This window comes from Pristiophorus japonicus, chromosome 12, assembly GCF_044704955.1.
Source record: "Pristiophorus japonicus isolate sPriJap1 chromosome 12, sPriJap1.hap1, whole genome shotgun sequence".
NCBI classification, from domain to species: Eukaryota; Metazoa; Chordata; class Chondrichthyes; family Pristiophoridae; genus Pristiophorus; species Pristiophorus japonicus.
Window position 1 is genome coordinate 84654820 of NC_091988.1, and position 20314 is coordinate 84675133.

At 46.1% G+C, this 20314-nt stretch overlaps 2 pseudogenes; both read left to right on the plus strand.

Annotated features, from left to right (window-relative positions):
* The first annotated feature begins 1366 nt into the window (after positions 1 to 1366).
* On the plus strand, positions 1367 to 7007 carry LOC139276800 (zona pellucida sperm-binding protein 3-like; annotated as a pseudogene).
* Positions 7008 to 18214: 11207 nt separating this feature from the next.
* On the plus strand, positions 18215 to 19832 carry LOC139276801 (zona pellucida sperm-binding protein 3-like; annotated as a pseudogene).
* Positions 19833 to 20314: the final 482 nt, after the last annotated feature.

Consider the following 20314-nt stretch of genomic DNA (forward strand, 5'->3'; position numbering starts at 1 on the left):
CAGGGCCCAAATGGCTCGCAGGCACTGTGGTTGCCAAAGAGGGAAATAGGATTCTGGTAGTTAAACTTACCAATGGACAAATCTGCCGCAAACATGTGGATCAAACAAAAAGGAGGTTCAGCAACCCCATAGAAGAAGCAGAGGAAGAACACGATATAGAGTTCACTCCACCACAGGTGACCGAACACCGGAACCAAAGGGAGGAGAGCCCAGTTTCTGTGGGCAGTCCGGACAGGCCTGAGGCACTGCAAACAGCAGACACTCAGGCCAGCGCCCAACAACCAGAGCCCCAACTCAGGCGCTCTACAAGGGAGCATAAACCACCAGAGAGACTCAACCTGTGATCCCAATAAGACTTTGAGGGGGGAGGTGCTGTCATGTATTCAACCAGCAGTGTAACCCATGTATAAACTGACCGAAGTTGTACACCGTGAGAACACTGACCACTAGGTGGGAGACACTCCTAACCTGGACCTTCAGGTATAAAAGGGGAAGCTCCACCCACCTTCATCACTTGAATGCTAAGGAATAAAGGACAGGTCACAGACTGACCTTCTCTCAAGCATGGGCCTCGTGTGCATTTTTACTGTGTAGTAAGGACGTAACAACAACTGTGACCACACTTCAAAAATACTGAATTGACTGTAAAGTGCTTTTGGATGTTCCGTGGTTGTGAAATGTGCTATATAGACACAAGGGGCTAGATCTTCGGCTTTCCGTTTTCAGGGCGAAAACAGAGGCTAGGCAGGGAATTTACTGCCCAATTAACGTCAGCGATTAATTGCTTAACTTTCAACATTTGGGCTCTGTGCCAGAGGTGGAGCACAAAGGGAGGCGTTGAACTACTTTTGCAGCTCAAAAACAGGAACCTCGCCAACTTTAGTGCGGGGCCAGGAGCGTTCAGAGAGAAGCCTTGGGAGGGGAAAAAATGTCAAAAAATCATTAAAGAAACATTGCCAACACCCTTATCTCACAAATCGCTGCAAAAATGAAAACATTAAATATTTTAACTTACCTTTTTTCCAGTTTATCCAACTCACCACCGCTGACAGGGCTGTGTTTTCCCTGGTGGTCATCGTGGGGTGCGTTTCGCGGCGTACGGGTCGAGTAAGACTCGAAACTCGCAGCGGTGTCACAATGTGAGCCGGTGCACACCTGGCGCTTCTAAGCGCCGCCGCAAAAAAGGAATCGAGGATCGCGACAGGGTGAAAAACAGCTGACCGACAAGAGTTTTCGCCGCGGAGGGTCAAAACCCGGCAAAAACCCGGTCGCAAATGACCCCAAAATCCAGCCCAAGTTCTTTCTTTCTTTTCACTGGGTGCACAAATGGATTGTCCATTTTACCGTAGTAGAACCACACTATAACATGGCACATCGGGACACTTCCTCCAATGGGGCCGCGCCACACTACCTGAGCACAGCTTCTGCCGAAACCAAACCACAAGTTCCTGAGGCGGCGGTTAATCCCCCCAATAAACCACAGCCAGCTTCCTCCACATCTTCCTGCCAAGGTCATGAACAACACAGCACAGCACTCTATAAACCAATTAATCAGCAAGGCCAAGAATTATAGCAGGGGCATTGGTTGACTTTCCCCCCCTTCCATAACCGACACTAAGGCAAATTGATCAACACCATGGGCCAAGACTAGTAAGCTCAGGACAAGTTCAGAAGTTAAATGTGGTGTCTGCTTGCCTGTCTGGTTCAGTTCCACCCTGAGTGAACCATTGGGTCGTAGATCAGGAGCTGGGATTCCAGGGCTGGGACTAAGGAGTGGGCAGGGGACGGTTGGAGAGGGGGCGGAGGGTTCCAGGAAGGTCCTAGAGTAACAGAAGAAGGTGGGGGCGGGAAGGTAGGGGAAGGGGATGGGGGGCAGGGACAGTTGCAGGGGGTGGGGGCTGGACCAGCTGGTTTGGCAGGGTTCGGACAGGGGGTGAGGAACAGTGCGAGTGGTGAGGTGCTGGGGCACATAGTGGCCAGTTGAAGGGGAAAGGTGGGGGGACAGGGGTGGGGGGTGGGTGGGGCTAGGAGGGACGTAACAGACATTGGGGTGCAGGAATTGTGGACGGGGTGGGGTCAGTAGGTGGCAGCATCAGTGGGGGGAGGGGGCAGGGGATAGTTAGCAGGGTGCTGGAATTAACGATGGGGGTGAGCTCAGGAGTGGGAGAGGAGGGAAGCTCAATTGGCAAAAGAATTTTCAATGATAATCGAGAGAGAAGAATTCTGTAATAACTTGACCTCTGACCCAGGGCCATCGAAGACAAATATTCACAGGCCCAGACTGAGTGCAGCCCACGGGTTGGGAGGGGTCACTCAGCCATCCTGTCTCTCCTCCTCGGTCTTGTCCATGCTCAGGTGGCCCTGGAGAGGGAGCATGCGGTGCCCATCGGTACACTCGAATCCTCCTGCAACCGATGGGTACCGCAGGGAAAGGAAAGTCTTATCGACACGAGTAATAATATTGTGATTTACATTATGAGTTTATTTTAGGTGATATTAATAGGTGATGATGTTTAATTATATTAGTGGTGCCGCCTCAGTTTGAGGGGCACTTATGCAGCTGCCTCTCTGTTGGTGGAACTGGGCCAATCCAGCATCACTTCTATTGATTTATTAAAATAAACCAAGACTTGACCAATTCTCTACATGCAATCAGCTATTGGACCTCAACAGGTCACTACAGACTGCATCAGGCTGTAGGGCAGTTATCCTGTTTCGATCTGAATCCAATCTCATTCTAAACAAGTCTCCAATCGTTTTCGGGTCTTGCACCAAAAGGATTATAAAAGAGCCCATGTACAGCTTTAAAACTAACAACAACCTGCACTTATGTAGCGCCTTTAACATCGTAAGATGACCCAAGGTGCTTCACAGTAGTGTTATCAAACACAATTTGACACTGAGTTACAAGTGGAGATATTAGAACAGGTGATCAAAAACTTGTCAAATAGATAGGTCTTAAAGAGCGTCTTCCAGGAGGACAAACGCAAAATATTGCAGGTGCTGGAAATTTGAAATAAAAATAGAAAATTTTGGAAATACTCAGCAGGTCAGGCAACATTTTGGAGAGAGAAACACAGTTAACGTTTCAGGTCGATGAACTTCCGTCAGAATTTAATGTCGATGATCTTTCATTAGCGTCTGAGAGGAGGAGAGAGGCAGAGAGGAGGAGAGGCTCAGGGAGGATATCCCAGAGCATAGGGCAAAGGCAGCTGAAGGCACAGCCAGCAATGGTGGAGCAATCGAAATCAGGGAGACGCAAGAGGCCACAATTGGAGGAGCGCAGAGATCTCGGAGCGTTGCAGGGTTGGAGGCAGGGGTGGAGTCGGGCAGTGGTACGGAGATGGAAATAGACTTCTTTCAGTGAAACATTATCAAAGCTCTTAATAAAATATAGCTCTGTATTTATCTGAAGTCAAAAAGTATGTGTAAATTTAAATAGTTTGAATAGAATGTATGTTCTTTAGGGGGTCTGTATATGTTTCTTTCATTATATTCTGCTTCAGTAAATCTTCAGTACATCAAAAAACAAAAGCTGAACTTGTCTTGTTCCCATAGACCCAGATAGTCTCCAGCCTGGAGCATCTCCCGATCACTGACCCAGTCTGTGTGAAAAACTTTCTGGAAACAACCAATTAGTAAGATTGTTGGATAGTCTATTGGTTTCGTTGAACCACACCTGCTCCAATTGTTTTCAGGTGATGGCAGGCTGTGTGTATAAAAGGGGATCAGGGGCCTCCCCACAGAGCACAGTTGAGCTGCAGTAGTTTGTATTATGGGGCAACTAGTGAAGGGTTTGGGTCCTCTGTTGGTGTTGATTGGAGTTGTTTGTTGCTCTGATACTAGGCAGCGGTTTAGAAACTGGGACTTCCCATGGAGCATTGAGAAGGCCACTCGTGTCTCTTCTGGCCCAGATTTTGGTTCTGATTTCAGTAAGTCTGAGGGGCAAAGTGTGTCTCCACTGCAGACTGTGATGGTACAGTGTGGAGAGCAGAACCTGCTGGTCAGTGTGCAGATGGATTTATTTGGAACCAGGCACTTGATTAAAGCAGCTGATCTGACCCTGGGGTCAACAGGTTGTCGGCCTACTGGGGTCTACTCTCAGAACCACACTTTCCTATTTCACTATGGGCTCCATGAATGTGACAGCACAATAAAGGTAATGTGATTCTTGATCTAAAACCTTCTGCAAACAATGGGCCACTGGGAGGAGGAACATGGGCATAGACTAGTTGGGCTGAATGGACTGTGTGCTGAACATTCAATGAAATATTTGGACCTGTAACAATATGATTTTAATGTAAGCTTTCATTTTGATTGGACTTCATGATCAGAATATTTTAGTGAGGTCTGTTTAAATGAGATACTCATGGAGGTTTCTTTCCCTGATTCAATGTTTTATTGATTGAATCTAAACTGGTCATCTGTACTGAAGTACATGGTGACTAGACTGCCTTGAGCAATGTAACAATGGAGGGTGAGATGAAGGGTTGTGGCAACATGGGTGACTTTTTTTGATGTACGTTTGGTGGTTTAGTTTTGATTTCTGAGATTGAACTCCAACTTTATCCCAACCGATGTTATATTTCACAATTTGTAGAAAATCATGGGAACTGATTACTAAATATTCAAGGGTTCTTTTATGCGAAAATGCTTTGACAGAATGAGGCATTTTTCATCAAATTGAGCTGCCCCTAGAGTAAAGGCAGAACATGCTTATGGTGAAATTGTACTGAGGAAACCTAGACTGAAGACAATCCTTTTGAAGGAATTGTCAGGATTGTTTAAATTTGGAATGTTATGTCTTGCATAGTCAGACTAGATACTGCGAGCTCAAAGTAAGATGTGACCATAGTCCTTTTATTACAGATCAGAGTAGCCTGTGAGACCTCCTTCTTTTTTTTTAATATATAATGATGCTCCCATGGCATAGTGGGATACCTTGGGACTCCAGGGGATAAGTCCTCTGGTGGTTTGACATGGTATTTAAAGGTTTACATGCATCACCATAAGTGACCATAAAGTACTGAGGCCAATGGAGCAGTTATCCCTAGTGCTGTCTTCCATCCCTAAACCCCTCTGCCTTTCTACCACTCCATCTGTTTATGGTACTTATTCAAACTTTGCTTAAGTGGCCAAGCCTTTCGTCAAATATCTTGCGTCGATTGGTGCCAAACTTTTTTTTTGAACCTCCCGTGAAGTGCCTTAATGTTTTACGATGGCAAGTGAGTTATATAAGTGCTTGATTGAGGTTCCCTTCCCCCAGAGGCTGAAATATCTCTTCAAATGCATTTGGATAGAGCTGGGACTCTAATTAATAGAAGTATGAATTGCTGTGTGTTTCTCTAAACACTGCTCTCTTGTACAAGAATGACTCCCTTGTTCTGTACCTGACCCTGACCAGATCACATTTTCTCTCCCAGATGACGGACGACCTGCTGATTTACACCACCCACCTGTACTACAAGCCGAGCCATATTGGAGGAGTCATTGTGTGAACCAGTGGAGCAGTGGTCCCTATTGTGTGCCATTATCCCAGGTAAGGTGGATGATTGACAGGCTCTCCTTTCCTCCAATGGCGGTTGGGGGTGGTGGGGTTTGTGAATTGGAAGTTAAGCTGGCCGCCTTCCTTCCCAAAGGAAGAGGACAGTGAGCAGCAATGCGATCAAGCCCACCTGGGTCCCCTTCTCCTCCACCAAGGCAGGAGAGGGACGTCTGTCATTCTCCCTGCGTCTGATGACTGGTGAGTGATCGTCAATTGTCTACCATGCCTGTTTTACCCATTCCTTGGAATCAAGTGAGGAACCCAAAGCTTGTGTTCCTGTGCTCATTCTCTTTCCCTTTCCAGCTAACTGGAGTGCAGAGCGTACCTCCAATATCTACTACCTGGGTGACCTCATTCACATCGAGGCCTCTGTGATGACCGTGAACCACATGCCTCTGAAGCTTTATATTGACCGCTGTATAGCTACACTGAGCCCAGACCAGGACTCCACCCCCAGATACAACATTATTGACTTCAACGGGTAAGGTCTTTATCTGGGCTGCATAAGTCACACACAACTCTTTGGTGGAGGGAATCCATTCTTAATGATGCAGCTCTTTCTGACCCTCTTTCCAGTTGCCTGTTGGACAGCCGAGACGAAGACTCCTTTTCTTCGTGTCACCGCGAGATCACCTGGATAAGCTTCAGTTCAAGCTGGATGCATTCCGCTTCTTTGAAGACGACAGGGACTTGGTAAGAGGAGACCAGATGTTGAGACGGTGAGCGTTTGACATTGAGTAACTCCTGCATGTGTCTCCTGCAGATCTTCATCACTTGCCACCTGAAAGTAGCTGCAGCAGATCAAAGGCCAGATTCAGTCAACAAAGCTTGTTCCTTCCAGAAGCCAGCCAACCGGTGAGTGAATTCTAACCAACAATGGTGATCGTCTTTGGTCAGAATGCATCCATATGCCAATGGTGTGCTTCCTTGTTTGTTTAGATGGTCCCTGGTGACTGAATTGGACATGTCCATGGTGGAAGGATCTAATGAGGTTTGTGCCTGTTGTGATGGGGGCAACTGTGGAGCCTCGAGATTGCGATCTGGAGGAAGACTTCACTCCAGGGACAGGAGGGAAGTCCTATCTGAGCTGGGTATGTTGTGGTGGTATTGGGTGTTGGGGCTATTGTTCGATGTTTGTTTGTAACTGGATGGAATGAATTGTTGCAGAGTCGGAGCCTGTGTGGGAGGGTGAAGTTTCCCTTGGACCACTGATCGTTCTGGATGCTGATCTGAAGGACCTGGTCCATTCGATGGGAAGTGAAGCTGTCGAGACTCGTGAGGAGATTCCGAGTTCTTCTCCAGGTGAGTGTTGATTTTGAGAACCCAATTCCAGTCTAGTGACTCCTGACTCAATGGCTTCTCATTCTCTGCAGGTGAGGTGCTTCTGGTTGTGACGTTGGCAGTTGGGGCCCTGATCTCAGCCACTCTGGTGGCCGCCTTCCTCTTTAGGAAACACACCTGAATCCTTTCTCATTTGGGCTTTTCTATCATTTGTCAAAAAATGGAGTAATAAATTTGAAATGTGAAGTGCTTGAATTAGTCTTTGGTCTTGGTGTTTTGAACTTCAATTGTTTCAAAGGCCCTTTTGCCTGTGTTTAAATTCCACATTTCCCTTGTAACTGTTTTTATAAAAAAAAAATGACTAAATTTCTAGTGCAGCTGCTTGTGCTATCATGATACTGGTCACGGCGACCATCCCACTCCCACTTTCCCTAATGAGCCCCCATTCTCTCCGACTGTTTCCAGCACATTAGTCGGTCCCGGTTCTCTGATTCAGTAAAATGGCCTTTTGCCCATCTGCAATATTTTACATCAGTTAAAGGCCACAGGGTTTTATTTTCATCCCAAATTGGTCCCAGTAGTGTGCAGATCATTGTTGGAAGGTTGAAATCCCAGCTGGAACATAATATTGAGTGAAAAATTGGGTCTGCCTATGTGGCCCTCCTTGGTAGAGCAAGGCTGCTAATGCTCACAGGTGAAGAATGAATGAGTTTAGGCAGCAAAGGGCAGCCAACACCCTTGTAACTATTGGTGTGAGTCAACCATTCAGCAGAGAAAATGAGGGCCAGGGTGGAGTTACTGCAGATTATATAAATGTGTTTGCAAACTGTTGCTGGTAATGGTGCCATTCAACTGGGCTTTCTCCCAAAAGACTGACTCACTGACCCTCGAAGCTCCTTTACTCCCTGCACCTGCTGCCTATTTCCTTTCCCCTTCACTTGATTGACAAACCTGACCGCACAAATAATACATGGGAGAAAAAATCCAAACTGAAGTGTAGCCTCGATTGGCTGATTTCAATAGTCGCAGGATACTTGAAGTGGGCTAGTGTTGCAGCTGCTGACGTATGCAGGAAGAGGATTTGGGAAGTGAGGGGTGAAATTCTTCCAGGAAAAGGAAGACCAACCAACGTAACATGGTGTTGGAACAAGTGGCGGTGGTGAGGGATGAATTATCATAAGCTGCGGAGAGATTAAGGTGGCAGACCAGTGCTGCCAGCTTTCTCCCTTCAGTGAGCAGGTCCCTGGGCTTTGTGGCCGCTGCCGCCATCACAAACATTGGAAGGGGGGGGTGGAGGGGGGGTGCAGTGTTGTGTTTGGATCACAGCCACATTTTGCTCGGCTGGATTCCCACCTAATATGGCATGTTTTTTTTTAAAGCTGACTTATTAAAGTTTTTAAATCAGTGGTGAGAATCCTGAACCTACCACTGAGTGGTTGAAACAAATGGCATGGATGTATATAGAGGGAGGTTGGACCAGCATGTCGGAGAAGGGATATGCTGCTAGATTTCAATGAAAGACTGGAGGAGACTCGAGTGGAGCATGGACTGATTGGGCAGAATGTACTGTTTCTGTGCTGTATATCCTGTGTAAAATCCCAGGCTGCTTGGCAAGCCATTTGCAATATTTTTGCAGACCATTGGTTGAGCACCTCTGATCTGAAAGACATGAGACCAGATTTGGAGGCCTAGATTTTACTGATTCTCACCACCTGCCACTTTGGGGTCAATTGAAACTCAGCAGTACCTGAGTTTAAAAGGATGGAACCTGCATGCATACAGCAGGGTAGGAGGCCACTTGACCCTTTTTGCCTGTATTTAATATTGAAGCATGGAAAATAGGAGCAGTAGTAGGCTGTTTGATCCTGTACCACCATTCAATATGATGTCTGATTCTTTCTCTCTCTCTCTCTCTCTCTCTCTCTTCTCTCCTCACCATATTCCTGCTTTCTCTCCATACTCATTTGTCTTGCTATATCTCAAATATATTCCATGACTTAATTTCCACAGCCTTCTGTGGTAGAGAATTCCACAGGTTCACCACTCTCTGAAGAAATTTCTCATGTCCTAATTTTCCTACCCCTTATCCTGAGATTGTGACCCCCTTGTTCTAGACTTTCCAGCCATGGGCAATATCCAGTCTGTCCAACCCATCATAATTTTATACATTTCAATGAGATCTCCTCATTCTGCTAAACTCAATAAATGCAGGCCTAGTTGACTGATTTCTCTCCTCATACAACAGTCCTGCCATCCCAAGGAATCAGTCTGATGACCCTTTGCTGCACTGTCTCTATGGAAAGTATAACCTTTTTAGTACGTTAAATCTATCATCTGGTGATTGACCTTTCTGCTAGAAAGTGTTCTCCTCCCCATTCCTTATGAAAACCTTCATTTTTTTTTGAAAGTCTCTATATTAAATCTCCCCTTCACAACTTTTCAAATAAATAAATCTCCACTCCTCTGGATTAAATATTGTGCCTTTTTAAATGGATGTAAGTAATAAGGAGCTGCTGCCATCTTTCTACAGAAAGTAGATGGGGTTACAGACACCCAGCATTCAGTCAGCCAGGAAGTTGTGTGAGCAGGTTCTAGTCTCTCTCCAGTGCCAAGGGAATAGACCAAAGCAGCATCTCCTTAATTGGCCACTGCAGGTAGGTATGTTTTAGACTCCACATACTGTAACTTCACTAAATGTGTTCCACATTTAATATTCCTTAATGGTTAGTTGTAATTGTCTTTTTTAAATAAGTTTCTACAGGTACAAAAAAAGGACAAGAATAGTTAAAGTATATGTTGGTCCCCTAGAGAATGAGACTGGGGAACAGGGAAATGGCAGACATTGAACAAATATTTTGTATTCTTCATGTTCGACAAAAAAAAAATTCCAATAGTGGATAATCAAGGGGCTATAGGAGGGCAGAACAAGCTCTAAAGAAGTGGTACTCAGTAAAATGATGGGTCTAAATGTGGACAAGTCCCCTGCCCCTGATGGCTAACATCTGAGGCTTTTAAAAGAAGTGGCTGCAGAGATAGTGGATGGATTGTTGTGATCTACCAAAATTCCCTGGATTCTGGGGCAGTCCCAGCAGATTGGAAAACCGCAAATATAACTGCCCCTCATTATTTTTTTTTTTAAATGAGGCAGTAAACTATAGACCAGTTAGCCTAATATGTCATTGGGGAAAATGCTGGAGTCTATTAAGGAAGCAGTAACGAGACATTTGGAAAAGCATAACTTTATGAAGGGGAAATCATGTTTGACAAATTTGCTGGTGTTTTGGTGAGGATGTAACAAGGTGGGTGAATAAGGGGGTACCAGTGGATGCGATGTATTTGCCTTCTGGAAATCTAAATAAGGTGCCATATTCATCACAAGCAGTCCCTCAAAACTAGGATGACTTCTTCCATGCCAAAAAAGGATGAGTTCACAGGTGTTTCAATGAAGGATCCTGAACAGTGGAAGATACCAGTACATGGATTTTATTAAACGTTGGTGTCCGTTACACACCAGCCACCACACGGGCTTGACAGCTAGGTCTTGGCCCAGTGGCAAGGGTTATCCAAGACGACTGGAGACCTGCTCTGCTGCACTGGTCTAGTGCGCGCGCACACATCGCAGTGTGGGCTGGCCGGTGCTGCCCCTGGCCCCGAACTCTCCTCTCCTGGGCCCCGATCACATCCCTCCAGTCTCTTGCCACTCCTGCTGTATTTGCCCATGCTCCAATCACTGACCTGGACATTTATGTCACTGGTCACCATCCAGCACCTGATGGTCTCCCTGCAGTAAGCTGGCTGCTGCGCATGCTCCCTGCCCCGCAGCGGGACAATGGAAAGCGGTGTGACATCGAGGAAGCCCCGCCCCATCACTCCCTGCTCCCTGAGGCGGGTGGACTTGTGCAGACCAAAGATGGCGCCCGAACTCACTGCAACCCCCAACAGTAACAAAGGCCCATCCATGCCCGAAGTTGCCCCGCAGCCACTGCCGCTGACTCTGGCCAAATCCCCCCCCACCTTCCTGCACATGTACTTGAGTGCAAGTCTGCAGGGAGGTTGTGCGCTGCCCAGGCCACACCTCCATCCTCCGTGGTGGCTACAAAACTTGCCCATCCACCAGTAATCTCCCACGTAGAAGGTTACTGCACAAGATAAAAGTTCATGGGGTTGGGGGTAATATATTAGCTTGGATAGAGGATTGGCTAACAGAAGAGTTGGGATAAATGGGTAATTTTCCAGTTGGCAAACAGTAACTAGTGGAGTGCTGCAGGGATTGGTGCTGGGTCCTCCACTATTTACAATCTATTAATGATTTGGATGAAGGGACTGAGTGCAATGTAGCCAAGTTTGCTGCTGATACAAAGATGGGTGGGGAAAGTAAATTGAGAGGAGGATACAAAATCTAGAAAGGGATATAAACAGGCTAAGTGGGCAAAAATTTAGCAGCTAGAGTATAATATGGGAAAATGTGAGGTTATCTATTTTGGCAGCAATAATTGAGAAGCAAATTATAATTTAAATGAAGAAAAAGTGCTGCAGTACAGAAGGACTAGGTCAGAGGGGTGGTCTTTGTGCAAGAAACAGTTAGAATGCAGGTACAGCAAGTAATCAGGAAGGTAAATTGAATGTTGGCCTTTATTGCAAGGGGGATAGAGTATAAAAGCAGGGAAGTCCTCTTACAACTATACAGGGTATTGAGGCCATACCTGGAATACTGCATACAGTTTTGGTCTCTGTATTTAAGGAAGGATATACTTGCATTGGAGGCTGTTCAGAGAAAGTTCACTTGGTTGCTTCTGGAGCTAAGGAGGTTGACTTATGAAGGTAGGGTGGGCCTATATCAGTGGTGTTCAGAAGAATAAGAGATGATATTGAATCATAAGATAATGAGGGAGCTTGACAAGGTGGATGCAGAGAGGATATTTCCACTCATGGGGGACATAGTTTTAAATGGGCGGCCCCTTATTCTGAGACTGAGTACTCAACTAGTGTTGGCCTGGATTTTGTGCTGCAGTCTCTGGAGTGGGATTTGAATACCTGATCTTCTGACCTTGGGTAGGGGGTCTACCCACTAAAGCAAATTCCATGTCTGATCTCCTCGGTACTAAACATTTTTAAAGACACTGACTCTTGTGGTACTCAGGCCAACAGAGCAGAAAATCCCAGATTTGATGCTTGGTCTGCTCAGTGTTTGCCAATCTCAGCAAGTGGAACAGAGTTGGCCTCTGACCCGTGGCTAGTGAGGAGGCAAGTTAGCTGAAGATTCTTGCTCCTGCTCACCATCTGGACACCCTGTCTGGAAAGTGCAGTTGTGAGGAGTGGATTCAAATTTATGATGCTGTTTTGCTATTTCCCCCCCCCCAACCCTACACTCCATCTCCCAGCTCCACCCAGGGGCTGGAATCAGTGTAAAACTCCCCGCGGGCTGTATTTGTAAACTTTTTATATATGTAAAGCATCATGATCTGAAAACATCTATGTAGCGCCATGTATAATGCAAGTTCTGTTTAGTAATGTATGTTGCAAAGAAATCTAACTAACCTCATCCATTCCATGTACTGTATGGTGCCATATGTAATTTAATGACTGTATTACAATGTATCCTGAATTGTACCTCTGAAATGTAAAGCAAGCACCTGTGTTGAACGGAACTGCCGTCAGTATCTAAATGTATTGTATGGAATTGCTGACCACCTCCAAATGTACTGAACTGCTTTCCAATGTATTTTGTAAATTTTATATTCATGAAGTATATTTTGAAATAAAAAAAACTCCACTTCTAGCCCCACTACACTCAAATAGAGTGAAAATACTCATTGGCTGCTGGGCTTGTGAGCTCAGCCAATCAAGGTGAGAAATCTCTACGAATCAAAGCCTTCAGGCAAGGAGAACATTGGAGTGGGGAACAAAAAGACCCAAACTAAAACAAACTGAACTTTCTTCTTTGGCTTCTGCGATTCAAGGTATGAATTTGACCAAGCCTGATGAAATGGAAGACACAAAACTCTTTCTCTCCCATTCTTTTTTACTCCCTGCTGCTTTTAATGGCCTTGGCTGAAATAAGTTTTAGGATAATCTCCACTCTTCCCACCCCAGACCCCACAGCCCAAAACTAACTCATAAATCAGGTGCTTAAAAATGGTCGGTCTCTCTCCCAGCTCTCAAGGAGTGTCTAGTGTGAGATGGGGTAATGCTACACTGGTGTAGGGGTTCTTGACCATGTCTGCTCGGTGTTAATGTTCATTGTTGGGGTCAGAATTTCTCTCCCAAATCTCCACCCAATAATGTGAAATGTCTGGGAATCTGGTATGAAAATGACATTGTGGGGAAAACGGGCCAGCCCTGGATATAGGGTTGCCAACGCTCCAGGATTACCCTGGAGTCTCCACAAAATAAAGATTAAATCTCCAGGACACTGTCGGTGAGCAGAAAAATCACAGGAGCATTAAAATAAATTGTCTTTTTCATTTTCTCTGAGCACGTCTGTTTATTGATGATAAAAATATTGGAGAAAGGATAAAATGGTTGTCTGACTGGGAGTCAAGAATCACCTGAGTGGGTAAGGAAGCAAGTCCGCTCTCCAATCAGGGTGGGAAGGTGGGGTGCCCTCAGGATGAACGTGTTGGTGGAAGGGTTGGAGGTCATGTGATGAAACCTCCAGGAATATGTCCAAAGAGGAGTTGGCCACTCCGCCTGGGTATCGGAACATTCTGCCTGGGTTACCGCCTCCGCATCTTATCCATTCATAGAGTAGTTTTACATATTACACGAAGCAATCTCTCCTGGTGTTGTCCATGGGAAGGACAGGATCTCTTTCTTGATCGCTATAGGGGCCCTGTGGAAGATTATACACAATAAAGGCCCAACAGGTCACCCATGGCTCAATGGGTAACATGTTCCCTTCTGAGTCAGAAGGTCGTGGGTTCATGTCCCACTCCAGGGAGTTGAGCAGGTAATCCAGGCCAACACTTCCAGTGCAGTACTGAGAGAATGCTGCACTGTCGGAGGTGCCGTCTTACGGATAAGACGTTAAACTGAGACTCTGCCTGTAATTCTGACATTACAACAGTGACCATACTTGAAAAATACTGAATTGACTGTAAAGTGCTTTTGGATAATCCGTGGTTGTGAAATGTGCTATATAGACACAAGGGGCGAGATCTTCGGCTTTCCGTTTTCAGGGCGAAAACAGAGGCGAGGCAGGAAATTTACTGCCCAATTAACGTTAGCGATTAATTGCTTAACTTTCAACATGAGGTGGAGCACAAAGGGAGGCGTTGAACTACTTTTGCAGCGCAAAAACAGGAACCTCGCCAACTTTAGTGCGGGGCCAGGAGCGCTCAGAGAGAGGCCTTGGGAGGGAAAAAAACATCAAAAAATCATTAAAGAAACATTGACAACACCCTTACCTCACAAATTGCTGCAAAAATTAAAACATTAAAAATTTTAACTTTCCAGTTTATCCAACTCACCACCGCCGACAGGGCTGTGTTTTCCCTGGTGGTCATCGTGGGGCGCGTTTCGCGGCGTACGGGTCGAGTGAGACTCGAAACTCGCAGCGGTGTCACAATGTGAGCCGGTGCACACCTGGCGCAGCTCTCCCCGGTGTTTCTAAGCGCCACCGCAAAAAACGAATCGAGGATCGCGGCAGGGTGAAAAACAGCTGACCGACAGATTTTTCGCCGCGGAGGGTCAAAACCCGGCAAAAACCCGGTCGCAAATGACCCCAAAATCCAGCCCAAGTTCGTTCTTTCTTTTCACTGGGTGTACAAATGGATTGTCCATTTTACCGTAGTAAAACCACACTAAAACATGACGCATCGGGACACTTCCTCCAATGGGGCCGCGCCACACTACCTGAGCACAGCTTCTGCCGAAACCAAACCACAAGTTCCTGAGGCGGCGGTTAATCCCCCCAATAAACCACAGCCAGCTTCCTCCACATCTTCCTGCCAAGGTCATGAACAACACAGCACAGCACTCCATAAACCAATTAATCAGCAAGGCCAGGAATTATAGCAGGGCATTGACTGACTTTCTCACCCATCCATTACCGAGAGACACTAAGGCAAATTGATCAGCACCATCGCCAAGATTAGTAAGATCTGGACAAGTTCAGAAGTTAAATGTGGTGTCTGCTTGCCTGTCTGGTTCATTTCCATCCTGTCCACCCTGAGTGAGCCATTGGGTCATAGATCAGGAGCTGGGATTCCAGGGCTGAGACTAAGGAGTGGGCAAGGGATGGTTGGAGAGGGGGAGGAGGGCACGGGGAGATCCCAGAGTAACAGAAGGGGGTTGGGGGCAGGGGCCAGCTGGTTTGGCAGGGTTCGGACAGGGAGTGGGGAGCAGTGCGAGTGGTGAGGTGCTGGGGCATATCGTGGCCAATTGAAGGGGAAAGGTGCGGGAATGAGGATGGGGGGGGTGGGCTGGGTGGGGCTAGGATGTAGGTAACAGATGTTGGGGTGAAGGAACTGTGGATGGGATGGGGTCAGTAGCTGGCAGCATCAGTCGGGGGAGGGGGCAGGGGATAGTTAGCAGGGTGCTTGAATTGGGGATGGGGGTGAGTTCAGGAGCCAGGAGTGGGTGCGGAGGGAAGCTCAATTGGCAAAAGAATTTTCAATGATAATCGAGAGAGAAGGAGACTTCAGTAATAACTTGACCTCTGACCCAGGGCCTGGCGAAGGCCCAGACTGAGTGCAGCCCACGGATTGCGAGGGGTCACTCAGCCTTCCTGTCTCTCCTCCACAGTCTTGTCCATGCTCAGGTGGCCCTGGAGAGGGAGCATGCGGTGCCCATAGGTACACTCGAGTCCTCCTGCAACCGATGGGTACCGCAGGGAAAGGAAAGTCTTATCGACACGAGTAATAATATTGTGATTTACATTATGAGTTTATTTTAGTTTAATAGGTGATGATGTTTAATTATATTAGTGGTACTGCCTCAGTTTGAGGGGCACTTATGCAGTTGCCTCTCTGTTGGTGGAACTGGGCAATCCAGTGTTACTTCTATTGATTTATTAAAATAAACCAAGACTTGACCAATTCTCAACATGCAATCAGCTATTGGACCTCAACAGGTCACTACAGACTGCATCAGGTTGTAGGCGCGTTATCCTGTTTAGATCTGAATCCAATCTCACTCTAAACAAGTCTCCAATCGTTTTCGGGTCTTGCACCAAAAGGATTATAAAAGAGCCCATATACAGCTTTAAAACCAACAACAACCTGCACTTATGTAGCACCTTTAACATCGTAAGATGACCCAAGGTGCTTCACAGGAAAGTTATCAAACACAATTTGACACTGAGTCACAAGTGGAGATATTAGAACAGGTGATCAAAAACATGTCAAATAGATAGGTCTTAAAGAGCGTCTTACAGGAGGACAAAAGCAAAATACTCCAGGTGTGGAAATTTGAAATAAAAATCGAAAATTTTGGAAATACTCAGCAGGTCAGGCAGCATCTTGGAGATAGAAACACAGTTAACGTTTCAGGTCGATGAACTTTCGTCAGAATTTAATGTCGATGACCTTTCATCAGCGTCTGAAAGGAGGAGAGAGGCAGAGAGGAGGAGAGGCTCAGGGAGGATATTCCAGAGCTGAGGGCAAAGGCAGCTGAAGGCACAGCCAGCAATGGTGGAGCAATCGAAATCAGGGAGACGCAAGAGTTAACAATTGGAGGAGCGCAGAGATCTCGGAGCGTTGCAGGGTTGGAGGAGCCGAGGCAGGGGCGGAGTCGGGCAGTGGTACGGAGATGGAAATAGACTTCTTTCAGTTCAACATTATCAAAGCTCTTAATAAAATATAGCTCTGTATTTATCTGAAGTTGTAAAGTTTGATTAAATTTACATAGTTTGAATAGAATGTATGTTCTTTAGGTGTCTGTATATGTTTCTTTCATTATATTCTGTTTCAGTAAATCTTCAGTACATCAAAAAACAAAAGCTGAACTTGTCTTGTTCCCATAGACCCAGATAGTCTCCAACCTGGAGCATCTCCCGATCACTGACCCAGTCTGTGTGAAAAACTTTCTGGAAACAACCAATTAGTAAGATTGTTGGATAGGCTATTGGTTTAGTTTAGCCACACCTGCTCCAATTGTTTTCAGGTGATGGCAGGCTGTGTGTATAAAAGGGGATCAGGGGACTCCCCACAGAGCACAGTTGAGCTGCAGTAGTTTGTATTATGGGGCAACTAGTGAAGGGTTTGGGGCCTCTGTTGGTTTTGATTGGAGCTGTTTGTTGCTCTGATACTAGGCAGCGGTTTAGAAACTGGGACTTCCCATGGAGCATTGACAAGGCCACTCGTGTCCCTCCTGGCCCAGCTTTTGATTCCAGTTTCAGTAAGTCTGAGGGGCGAAGTGTGTCTCCACTGCAGACTGTGATGGTGCAGTGTGGAGAGCAGAACCTGCTGGTCAGAGTACAGATGGATTTATTTGGAACCAGGCACCTGATTAAAGCAGCTGATCTGACCCTGGGGTCAACAGGTTGTCTGCCAACTGGGGTCTACTCTCAGAACCACACTGTCTTATTTCATTATGGGCTCCATGAATGTGACAGCACAGTAAAGGTAATGTGATTCTTGATCTAAAACCTTCTGCAAACAATGGGCCCCTGGGAGGAGGAATACTGGCATAGATTAGTTGGGCTGAATGGACTATTTGTGCTGAACATTCTATGAAATATTTGGACCTGAAACAATATGATTTTAATGTAAGCTTTCATTTTGATTGGACTTCATGTTCAGAATATTTTAGTGAGGCTTGTTTAAATGAGATTCTCCATTGAGGTTTCTTTCCCTGATTCAACCTCTTATTGATTGAATCAAAACTGGGCATCTGGACTGAAGTACAAGGTTATGAGACTGCCTTGAGCAATGTAATAGTGGAGGGTGAGATGAAGGGTTGCAGCTACATGAGTGACTTTTTTGCTGTACATTTGGTGGTTTAGCCTTGATTTTCTGAGATTGGTTGGGACACAGTTGGAGTTCCATGCTGTTTTTGACATGTAGAAAGAATCATGGGAACTGATTACTAAATATTCAAGTGTTCTTTATGCAAAAATGCTTGGAAAGATTGAGGCATTTTTCATCAAATTGAGGTGCCTCTAGAGTAAAGGCAGAACATGCTTATGGTGAAATTGTACTGAGGAAACCTAGACTGAAGACAATCCTTTGAAGGGATTCTCAGGATTGTTGACATTTTAGAATGTTATGTCTTGAATAGTCAGACTAGATACTGCAAGCTCAAAGTAAGATGTGACCATAGTCCTTTTATTACAGATCACAGTGCCTCTCCAGCCTGAGACCTCCTTTTTTTTTATATATACAGATGCTCGCATGGCATTGTGGGGTCCCTTGGGACTCCAGGGGATAAGTCCTCTGGTGGTTAGACATGTTTACATACATCACAGACTGCATCACCATAAGTGACCATAAAGTACTGAGACCCAATGGTGACCTGCTGATTTACACCAGCCACCTGTACTACAGGCCAAGCCGTATTGGAGGAGTCATTGTGAGAACCAGTGGAGCAGTTGTCCCTATTGTGTGCCATTATCCCAGGTAAGGTGGATGATTGACAGGCTCTCCTTTCCTCTGATGGGGTTGTGAATTGGAAGTAAAACTGGCCTTTCTTCTTCCCACAGGAAGAGGACAGTGAGCAGCAATGCGATCAAGCCCACCTGGGTCCCCTTCTCCTCCACCAAGGCCGGAGAGGGACATCTGTCATTCTCCCTGCGTCTGATGACTGGTAAGTGATTGTCAATGATCTACCATGCATGTTTTACCCATTCCTTGGAATCAAGTGAGGAACTCAAAGCTTGTGTTCCTGCTCTCATTCCCTTTCCCTTTCCAGCTAACTGGAGTGCAGAGCGTACCTCCAATATCTACCACCTGGGTGACCTCATTAACATTGAGGCCTCTGTGATGACTGTGAACCACATGCCTCTGAAGCTCTATATTGACCGCTGTATAGCTACACTGAGCCCAGACCAGGACTCCACCCCCAGATACAACATTATTGACTTCAACGGGTAAGGTCTTTATCTGGGCTGCATATGTCACACACATAACTGTTTGGCGGAGGGAATCCATTCTTAATGATGCAGCTCTTTCTGACCCTCTTTCCAGTTGCCTGTTGGACAGCCAAGACGAAGACTCCTTTTCGTCCTTCGTCACCGCGAGATCACCTGGATAAGCTTCAGTTCAAGCTGGATGCATTCCGCTTCTTTGAGGATGACAGGGACTTGGTAAGAGGAGACCAGATGTTGAGACAGTGAGCGTTTGACACTGAGTAACTCGTGCATGTGTCTCCTGCAGATCTTCATCACTTGCCACCTGAAAGTAGCTGCAGCAGATCAAAGGCCAGATTCAGTCAACAAAGCTTGTTCCTTCCAGAAGCCAGCCAACCAGTGAGTGAAATCTAACCAACAATGGTGATCCTCTTTGGTCAGAATGCATCCATATGCCAATGGTGTGCTTCCTTGTTTGTTTAGATGGTCCCTGGTGACTGAATTGGACCTGTCCATGGTGGAAGGATCCACTGAGGTTTGTGCATGTTGTGATGGGGGCAACTGCGGAGCCTCGAGATTGCGATCTGGAGGAAGACTTCACTCCAGGGGCAGGAGAGAGGTCCTATCTGAGCTGGGTATGTTGTGGTGGTGTTGGGACTATTGTTCGATGTTTGTTTGTAACTGGATGGAATGACTTGTTGCAGAGTCGGAGCCTGTGTGGGAGGGTGAAGCCTCCCTTGGGCCCCTGATCATTCTGGATGCTGATCTGAAGGACCTGGTCCATTCGATGGGAAGTGAAGCTGTCGAGCCTCGTGAGGAGATTCCGAGTTCTTCTCCAGGTGAGTGTTGATTTTGAGAACCCAATTCCAGTCTAGTGACTCCTGACTCAATGGCTTCTCATTCTCTGCAGGTGAGGTGCTTCTGGTTGTGATGTTGGTAGCTGGGGCCATGATCTCAGCCACTCTGGTGGCCTTCTTCCTCTTCAGGAAACACACCTGAATCCTTTCTCATTTGGGCTTTTCCACCATTTGTCAAAAAATGGAGTAATAAATTTGAAATGTGACTTGCTTGAATCAGTCTTTGGTCTTGGTGTTTTGAACTTCAGTTGTTTCAAAGGCCCCTCCTGTGTTTACATTCCACATTTCCCTTGTAACAAGTGTTTATATAAAAAAAAAAGACTCCATTCCTATTGCAGCTGCTTGTGCTATTATGATACTGGTCACGGCAACCATCCCACTCCCACTTTCCCTAATGAGCCCCGATTCTCTCTGACTATTTCCAGCACATTAGTCGGTCCCGGTTCTCTGATTCAATGAAATGGCCTTTTGCCCATCTGATATATTTTTTAACAATTAAAGGCCACAGGCTTTTGTTTTATTGTCCAAATTGGTCCCAGTAGTGTGCAGATCATTGTTGGAAGTTTGAAATCGCAGCTGGAACACAATATTGAGTGAAAAATTGGGTCTGAATGTGAGGCCCTC